The sequence below is a fragment of the Sarcophilus harrisii genome, chromosome 5 (assembly GCF_902635505.1).
Source record: "Sarcophilus harrisii chromosome 5, mSarHar1.11, whole genome shotgun sequence".
Lineage (NCBI taxonomy): Eukaryota > Metazoa > Chordata > Mammalia > Dasyuromorphia > Dasyuridae > Sarcophilus > Sarcophilus harrisii.
The window spans coordinates 284,915,572-284,925,782 of record NC_045430.1 but is presented as its reverse complement, the minus strand read 5'-3'; the positions used below and the strand labels follow the sequence as shown (position 1 = coordinate 284,925,782).

Sequence of the window (10,211 nt, the reverse complement as noted above, 5' to 3'; positions counted from 1 at the left end):
CTAGACACTGGGGAAAATAGATGGTCATCCTTCTTACTTAAGAGCACTGCATTTAGTATTTTATATACTGTTATACATGGATATTGTATATAGTCTAGCTTTGTATCACTTTAAATGGCTTAATTTTACAAGCATTTTAATGGTTAATTCTGCATTAATATAGATAGATGATATTTACTTATGGGAAAAGAAAAAAGCTAAAGCAAGGAAAAATTATTTTCAAAGGAAGTCTGCAGGAAGCTGGGCATTTTGTCTTTGTGTGTGTAGAGGGAATACTTAGTTCCCTTGTTCTCTTGGGAATGTTGTATTAATAATGATAATAAATGCTGCAGATGATGAAATGGAATGGAATCATTTAGATGTGTGTGTGTGCATATATATTTGTAAAGGTATGTATGTGTGCATGGGTGTGTCTAATAATATACAAGCTAACCATTAAACATTTTCCTGTTTGTGAAGAATTTGCATGCACACATCCTAATCTGATCCTGTAAAGTATTATTAATAGTTCATCTTACCAGAGAGTGATTCAGGCTGAGAAAGTTAAGTGGCTTTTTCAGTCGCACACATAGCAAATGTTGGAGGTAAATTTTGAACCCAAATTTTGTGGATTCTGAGTTCTGAACTCTATTTAATATAATGCACGCCATCAATAAGCAGAAGCCTTTGAGACCAATATTTTAATAAAACATAAGCTTTAAGATGAGGGCTCTTGTTTGAAAGATGTTGGAGAACTCAAGCTTGGAGATGGGGAAGTCCAGGAAGGGGCCCTGGGGACAGAGTGGCCAGTCCTGAAGGAAGGGCAGCTTTCAAATTGAGGCCATGTTGTGTGCTATTCTTCATGGTCCAGGCATGCATGAGTCTGTCAGAGTACGTACTTAAAGCAACCATGAAGGTGGCCAGCATAGAGCCTTCCAAAGAGCCATGAACCCATGAGAAGCTCTGTTCACAGTCTTTGTCTTGAGATAGCATGGGATAGATGGTGGGTACCAGGCTTCTGGATGAAAAAAAAATTGGTAAAATAAAAAAGATACCAAGTGCTAAGCAGTGGCATGGGCATTAAGCACAAGGGCACTGACGGAGAGGTTGAGAAGGGAAAATTGGGGGTAGTAAGGGAATATGGCTAACCACAGGCTGAACAGCTACTAAGGAGCAGAAGCTGTATTTGAAGCCAAGCCTGCGTCCAAGGGTCCTCAAACTTTTTAAATAGGGGTCCAGTTCACTGTCCCTCAGATTGTTGGAGGGCCGGACTATAGTAAAAACAAAAACTTTGTTTTGTGGGCCTTTAAATAAAGAACTTCATAGCTCTGAGTGAGGGGGATAAATGTCCTCAGCTGCCACATCTGGTCCACAGCCGTAGTTTGAGGACCAATCTAGACCCAATGATGGTCAATATCTGCAAGGCAATTTTTGGTAATTGTTACAAGAGACAAGTTTTACTTACAAAAACTTAGAAGACAAAATAAAGCAAAAGTATTTACAAAATAGGCTGAAAGCTTTTCATTCATTTCATGTCTTCTGGTTCTAAAGCATTAATCTCAGGATGACTTCAGTTTAAATTCAACCAAACATTTACCAGTAGTATGGTTCTAGAAAGGTTCACCTATGTTTGACTCAATTTCTTCAACTGTAAAATGGTGATAATAACAGCATTACTTCACAGGATAGTTAAGGTAATATGTGTAGGGTTTAGCAGAGTGCCTGGCACATAGTAGGTACCTGAGAAATGCTATTCTCTTCCTCCATTAATCTTCCACTGCATCAAGGGAATCACTGTTCAGGTGCTTCTGGGCTATCAGAAAGTTTTTAATTAAAGCCCTGTATTTCACAAAAGACAAAGCTGAAGCTTAAAAGGAGAAGTCCCACAGGATGTGGAACTCAAAACAGAAGCCAGCCTTTGGGTCCCCAATCCACATTAAGCACCGCCCCTCCCAGTCAGACTTACCCGTTGTTCTACACTGCCCTCTAACTTAACCAGGTGATTAGGCCAAACAAGAAAATCCACATGACTGTTTTGAAGCATTTCCAGCATCATGCATTTCTTATCATAAATGGATGCAGTGTCCTGCTTCATTGCTTCCTTGAACAAAGGAACAAATGATAACATAACTCACACTGTGGTTGGTCCTGCATACTGAATGGATTCTATAAATGAAACTGACACTAACATGTGCATGGAAAAGACCTCTGCTAACACCATGGAAATGTCATTCTGTAAGCTGCCAGTGTGCTGTTAGCTGTGGGAAATATAAACGTCTTTGAGTTTTATAAGAAAAAAAAAGTCTGAGAAAGCTAGTTATTCAGTGGTAGAACATGGGACCACTGAGGTGTGATGCTAGGGCGAGGCCCTCTGCATTTTTATTTCACCTTTTTTTTGTTTGTTTTTCTTGATTACCTGATTTACTACTCAGATACCTGATCTTGCATGCACTAGGGAAAGATCACTCAATTTGAAGGCCCAGGAACTAGCTGTGTGAATTTCTGCTTTAATCAAGACACAGATATGGAGATAAATCATTGAATTCTTTATACCAATTCATTCTATAAAATTAAGGGATGGATTGGATCATCTCTAAGGTCCATTGCAATCAGGCAATCATTTCCGAAATATTTTAATTTAAGAAGTAATCCTGGGAAAATTAGGTGAGTGGGTTATAGAAGACAGGTCTTACTGAGAGAATAAAATCACTCTTCCTGAACTTAGACTGGTAACTTGGTTTCCTACTTTTCCCAAGCTAGAAGCAGCCATTACCTTTAAAGAATATTAGGACCATTTAGGTCAATTTCTGCTCCCTATCCTCAAAGGTCCCAATCCTTAGGACTATCCTATGACTGGCTAGATAAGTAAAGCCATTTGTCTGCATAGGAAGGCAAGAAGTATGGTCATCTCATCACCTGAGTTTTAATTCCATGAGGAATCCGTTCACCTCTCAAAAAAGCTGACAACAATTTTCTTGTACTGTCACTAGGAGCAAGAATTCATCACAATCTTCCACTCTAAGCATTAAAGTACAAGCTGTCAAGAGTTCTTGGGAATCATTGTCCTTTTCCCTTTGTCAGCATTGATTAAACTCTCTTTTTAAGACCATGTATTAAGTATCTAACAAAGCAGGCATTTTGGAAAGCCCCTTTTAAAGCAAAAGTGAAATATTATGAATTTCTGATTATAGCTCAGTCCTTATTATAAACTTTATTTTATATGTGGAATTTAATTCATTGGATATTGATTTTCATGACTGGTTTTCTTTCATTTGAACTCATATCACTTCTTGCATAGACACCCTGCTGGAACTTCAACCATATTGGTCATAGAGTTCTGGCCCATAACATTATCTCACCTCAATGTCCCTCAGTTACTCTGCATAGGGAGTCAGTCATTCTTTGGTTTCAGTCTTTCACAATTTTCTTCAAATTTCCCCAGTGATTTGAGTTCTTCTCAGGTACTTCTGATTCAAATTACATATCTTTCATAAGAAAGATGAATAAGATAAAAAATTAGGACCACAAGTTCTGAAAGTTGAATGATATCCCAGAGGATCATCTGTAATAATTTCTAAGTACAATATCCACAATATTGTTGACAATGGATCCCCAAGCTTCAAGTGAATGTTACCAGAGATGGGATACTCACTGAACCATTACATAGCCTGCAAGGGTTTCCAATTTGTGGGATTAGCCCCCTGAGGTGTAACAGGGCCATAGTAAAAGATTTTCCAATCTATATACACATTGGGGAATCTTTCTAAGTTTAATAAATAGTAACAGCTTCTTTAATCTGAATACATATTATGCCAAAGAATTGAGTGTTTTTATTTTATAAATGTATGTAGCTAATGCTGCGATTAGTACAATATGAATCTTGTCAAATACATTATTGAATCTGTAGCAATTTTGAATCATGGTATATTTCCTTGTTCAATAGGTTTTCATAGAATGCATGTGATTGTATTGGACTTTAAAAAGCCATCTGATGTTCAAAAGAACTGATGACCCTGGGAAAGAAAGATTTTCATCAACACTGTGCTGCTTAGATTGTATAAACTCCCATATGTTCTTTTCCCAATTAAAAGGAAGTATTTTGATTTTCCCCTTTATTTTTGTTCACTACCTACCTCCTAGGTTTCACATCCAAAAAAAAAAAAAAAACAAACAAACCTTCCATTTCTTTGACTGCTGAAGTTTTGAAGTCATGTTTTACTATGCATCCGGCCAAAAAATCTTTTCATCCACTGATAAAAAAGAAATGCTCCAAATAAAAATTCAGAACAGATTTGGTTCTCTATTCAGGATGCCCCTTTCAGTTTCTGTCTAAGGACATCTCATTCATTGTAAAAGTAAAAGATACCCAAGATGCACATTCGATACCAGGTGTGCATTTTACCTGAATATCTATGGAAAAGTTATAAGGGGATACAATGCTGCTTTTTAGCTCAAAAAGAAGGGAAGATTATAGGGACAGAGTTAGTATAAAAAACAAAACATACAGTGTGGTTCTACCTGCACAAAATCTCTCTGGAGGCCCCTGATTTAATTTGAAATGAAGATCTTACATACAGAGTTGTATTTAAACAAGTCTTATATGATGATTTGAATTTGTTTTGTTTTGTTTTTAAAGTTAAAGAGTGAGTCATAAATTGTTAGGCACAGAGAGTCTTCATTATATATAATGACTCACGACAGGACTGGAAAAGGAGGGATCTTATGAGTATATTAAAAATAAAGTTTAGTATTTATGTAGGGTGCTGATCAAGGGATTTCCTAAACATTACCATCTGGATGGTGGACATCTCCACCTGGGTGTCCTGGGATCACCTCCCACCCAATGTGGCCCAATATAGCTATTCTCAAATTGAACCCTCCCCCAAATTTCCCCATTTTTTATGGAAATCATTCCTCCCAATCCTCAATTTCCCAAATTTGAATTAATCGTTGACTCTTTCCTGGCACTTTCCAATGGTATTCACCACAGTGCCAAAATGTCATTGCCAACTCCATGACATCCATCACATCTTTCCCCATCTCTTTGACCACAAAGTTTCTACTCCAGTTAAGATTTACTCTTGAACTATCAAAATTGTCTAATTATCCTCCGTGTCTCTCTCCAGTTTTTACCTTACCTCATTTATTTTCTGTTCAGGTGTTCTGCATTCCAGACTTGAAAAATTATCACTGACTCCCAATTACTTCTAGAATAAGATGTTAGATTTCATTCTGTTATTTATTAATTTAAAAATATGAATGGCATTACTTTCTACTCTAAAGAACATGAATGTTTTCCCCTTTGGAAGATGAGGAAGGAATCATTCTTCCTGTATCCTTCAGCAATTTTTCTCTTTTATTTCATTTGTGTTACTTTTTAAATATTATTTATTTTTTAAATAATATTTTACCCAGTTACATGTTTATCATTTATTTTTATGCAATTTTGCATTTCAGTTTTCTCTCTCTCTCTCTTTCCCCTTTTCTCTTCCAGAGATGATAGGCAGTTTTATATAGTTTATACATGTGCTATCATGCAATGTATATTCCCATATTGGTCACAATTATGAAAAAAGAAACAAAGAAATAATAAAGATTAAAATAAATGATAAAAATATGCTTCAAACTGCATTCCAAATCCATCAGTCCTTTATTTGGTTAAGGATAACATTTTCATTCACAAATTCTTTGTGCTTGTCTTGGATCATTGTATTTTGGAGAAGACCTCAGCCAATCACAATGGGTCATCATACAACATTACAAATACTATGTACAAGGATTTTCTAGTTCTGTTCATTTCACTCTGAACAAGTTTAAACAAATTTTTTCCAGGTTTTTCTGTAATCTGCCAGCTCATAATTTCTTGTTGCACAATAGTACACTATTATATTCATATGACCCCAGACTGTTCAGTCATTTTCCAGTTATTGGAATCCCTTCAATTCTCAATATTTTTTCACCATGAAAAAGATTGCTATAAATATGTTTGCATATGTAGATACTTTTCCTTTTTTATCATGACTTTGGAATGCAGACCTAGTGGTGGTATTACTAGATTCAAAGGCTATGGTTAGATTAATTGAAAACTCCATCAATAGTGAATTAGTGTCCCAATTTTCCCACATCCTCTTCAAAGTTTATCACTTCCATTTTTTTGTAATATTAGCCGATCTGGTAGGTTTGAAGTAGTATCTTAAAGTTGTTTCAATTTGCATTTCTCTAATCAAAAGTGATTTAGAGCAGTTCTTCTTATGACTATATCTGTCTTTAATTTCTTCATATAAAAATTGCTTATTCATATCCTTTGACCATTCATCAATTGAGGGAGTATTCTTATGGATTTAATTCATCTCTCTATATATTTGAGAAATGGTGTTTTTATAAGAGGCATTTACTGTTGAGATTGTTTCCTAGATGTCAGCCTTCCTTCTAGTCTTGGGTGCATTGGTTTTGTTTGTACAAAATATTTTTAATTTAATATAATCAAAATTATCTACTTTGTATTTTATAATGCTTTCTATCTCTTGTTTGTTAATATTTTTTTCTTCTTTTCTTAGGTCTGACAGGAAGACTACTCCATGTTCTTCTAATTTGCTTATAGTGTCACCCTTTATGCTTAAATCATGTAGCCATTTTTACTTTATCTGAGTATGTAGTATGAAATATTGATGTAAACTTGTTTGTGTCCTATTCTTTTCCAGTTTTCCTAGGAGATTTTGTCAAATAGTGAGTTCCCATCCCCTAAATTATAACTTTTAGTTTATCAAACAATAGATTATGATAGTCATTGACTATTGTGTTTTGTTTACCAAATCTGTTCCCCTGGCCACCACTCTATTTCTTAGTCAGTACCAGATGGTTTTGATGATTAATGTTTTGTAACATTGTATGAGATCTGCTATTGCTATCCCATGTTTCTTTGTATTTTTCCCATTAATTTCCATTATATTCTTATCCTTTTGTTCTTCCAGATGATTTTTTTTCCTAACTGCATCAGCTAGTGTTTTGGTAATTTGATCAGTATGGTTCTGAATAAGTAAAATAGTTGAGACAGAATTGTCATTTTTATTATATTATCATGGTCTAACCATGAGTGATTAATATTTTTTCAGTTTTTTAGATGTGACTTAATTTTTGTGAGAAGTGCTTTGTAATTGTGTTCATTGTTTTGTTTTTTTTTTTTTGACAAGTAGTTCCAAGGTGTTTTATATTATTTATAATTATTTTAAATGGAATTTCTTTTTCTATCTCTTGTTGCTTGGTTTTGTTTGGTCTTACAAAAATGCTTATGATTTATTTGGGTTTACCTATATTCTGCAATCTTGCTGAAGTTGTAATTTGATTTTCTAGGGTTCTTTAAGTATATCATCATACAATATGCAAATACTAACAGTTTTGTTTCTTTGTTACCTATTCAAATTCTTTCAATTTATTTTTCTTCTCTTATGACTAAAGCTAATATTTCTAGTTCTATATTGTATAATCGTGGTGATAATGGATATGCTTGCTTCACTCCTGATCCAATTGGGATGACTTCTAGTTTATCCATTATAGACAGCACTTTCTGATAGTTATAGATAGGTAAAAAAAAATTTATGGCCAGTGTTTCTGATATGTCTCATTTTTAAAATATATAAAGAACTATGTCAAATGAATAAGAATGAAAGATATTCCCCAGTTGATAAATGGTCAAAGAATATGAACAGACAATTTTCAGATGATGAGATTAAGTTTAATTAATTAATTAATTAATTAATACTCATGTTAAAAAAAAAAGTGCCCTAAATCACTATTGACTAGAGAAATGCAAATTAAACCAATTCTGAGGGATTACCTCACACTTCTCAGCTTGGCTAAAAGGAAGGAAAACATAATGATAAATGTTGGAGGGAATGTGGGAGAACTGGGAAATAATGGATTGTTGGTGGAATTGTGAAATGATGCAACCATTCTGGAGAGTTCCATTCTGGAACTATGCCCAAAGGGCTATAAAACTGTGAATATCCTTTGAACCAGCAGGACTACTTCTAGGTCTTCATCCCAAGGAAATCATAATGGAAGGGAAAGGACCCATATGTGCAAAAATGTTTGTAGCAGCTCTTTTTGTGGTAGCAAAGAATTGGAAAATGGGTAGAGACCCATCAATTGGGGAATGGCTGAATAAGTTGTGGCATGTGAAAGTAATGGAATATTATTGTTCCATAAAAAAAAATGATGGACATGCTGAATTTAGAAAGGCCTGGAAAGATTTACACAAATTGATGCTGAGCCAAAGAAGAACAATCAGGAATACATTGCATTCAATAACAGCAAGAATGTGTAATGGTCAACTATAAAAAAATTTGGTTCTTCTCAGTGGTTCAGTGATCCAATGGAATCCCAAAAGACTTTGCATAGAAAATGTCATCTGCATTCAGCAAAAGAACTCTGAAGACTGAATGCCAATCAATACATGCTATGTTCACTTCTGTTTTCTTTTTTTTTTTTTTTCTTTCTTTCCTCTGGTTTTTCCCTTTTGTTCTGATTTTTCTCTCCCAACATGATTCATAAAGCAATGTGCATTAAAAATAAATAAATAAATGCTTCCTTTATTTCTATATCCTTTAGTGTTTTTGATAGCAATAAGTGGTATATTTTATCAAAAGCTTTTTCAAAAGTTATCAAACTGTGCATACCCTTTGATCCAGCAGTGTTACTACTGGGCTTATATCCCAAAGAGATTATAAAGAAGGGAAAGGGACCTGTATGTGCACGAATGTTTGTGGCAGCCCTTTTTGTAGTGGCTAGAAACTGGAAACTGAATGGATGTCCATCAATTGGAGAATGGCTGAATAAATTGTGGTATATGAATATTATGGAATATTACTGTTCTGTAAGAAATGACCAACAGGATGATTTCAGAAAGGCCTGGAGAGACTTACATGAACTGATGCTGAGTGAAATGAGCAGGACCAGGAGATCATTATATACTTCAACAACAATACTATATGATGACCAGTTCTGATGGACCAGGCCATCCTCAGCAACGAGATCAACTAAATCATTTCCAATGGAGCAGTAATGAACTGAACCAACTATGCCCAGAGAAAGAACTTTGGGAGATGACTAAAAACCATTACATTGAATTCCCAATCCCTATATTTATGCCCACCTGCATTTTTGATTTCCTTCACAAGCTAATTGTACAATATTTCAGAGTCTGATTCTTTTTATACAGCAAAATAATGTTTTGGTCATATATACTTATTATGTATCTAATTTATATTTTAATGTATTTAACATCTACTGGTCATCCTGCCATCTAGGGGAGGGGGTGGGGGGTAAGAGGTGAAAAATTGGAACAAGAGGTTTGGCAATTGTTAACACTGTAAAGTTATCCATGCATATAACCTGTAAATAAAAGGCTATTAAATAAAAAAAATAAATTAAAAAAAAAGCTTTTTCAACAGTTATTGAGATAATCATATGATTTCTGTTCGTTTTCTTATTGATATGGTCTGTTATGTTGATTGTTTTACTAATACTGAGCCAACCTTGAATTTCTGATATAAATCCCACCTGACCATACTTATATAAATTCTTGTGATACATTACTGCAATTGCTTAGCTATTATTTTGTTCAAATTTTTTGCATTAATTTTCATATTAATTCATTAGGGAAATTGGTGTATAATTTTGTCTGTTTTAGCTCTTCCTGGCTTCGGTATCACTATCATATTTGTGTAATAAAAGAAGTATGTTAAGATTCCTCCTTTGCCAATTTATACAAATACTTCCTTTATTATTGGAAATAAGTGTTCTTTAAAAGTTTGGTAAAATTTACTCATGTACTATGACTCATATGACCCTGGGGATTTTTTCCTGTGGAGCATGTTGATGGCTTGTTCAATTTCTTTTCCTAAGAAGGAGTTATATAAGTACCCTATTTCCTGAAATGTTAATCTAGATAATTTATATTTTCATAAATATTTATAAATTTCGCTCAGATTGTCAGATTTATTGGCATATGATTGGGCAAAATATTTCCCAGTGATTAGTTTAATTTATGCTTCATTGGTGGTGATTTTGCCCTTTTCATTGTTGATACAGGATACTTGTTTTTTTTGGTTTTTTTAAATCCAATTTCCCAATTGCTTATCTATTTTTTTGATGTTTTTCCCCCAATAAAACCAGCTCTTAGATTTATTTATTAGCTTAACCTTCAATGTTATTCATCTTATCTTTGATTTTCA

General features: G+C 34.2%; 1 long non-coding RNA gene across 2 annotated transcripts in view; it reads right to left on the bottom strand.

The window, feature by feature from the left end:
- Positions 1-605: 605 nt before the first annotated feature.
- LOC116419643 overlaps positions 606-10,211 on the bottom strand; it is a 41,913-nt gene continuing 32,307 nt past the window's right edge. Inside the window, exons 3-8 of one of the 2 annotated variants that reach the window (XR_004229904.1) lie at positions 5,118-5,186; positions 4,156-4,229; positions 3,339-3,464; positions 1,946-2,080; positions 1,720-1,818; positions 606-997 (exon numbers count right to left, since the gene is read on the bottom strand). This is a non-coding gene — a long non-coding RNA (uncharacterized LOC116419643). The remainder of the gene's footprint in view (positions 998-1,719; positions 1,819-1,945; positions 2,081-3,338; positions 3,465-4,155; positions 4,230-5,117; positions 5,187-10,211) is intronic. The other variant, XR_004229905.1, reaches the window with a different exon arrangement.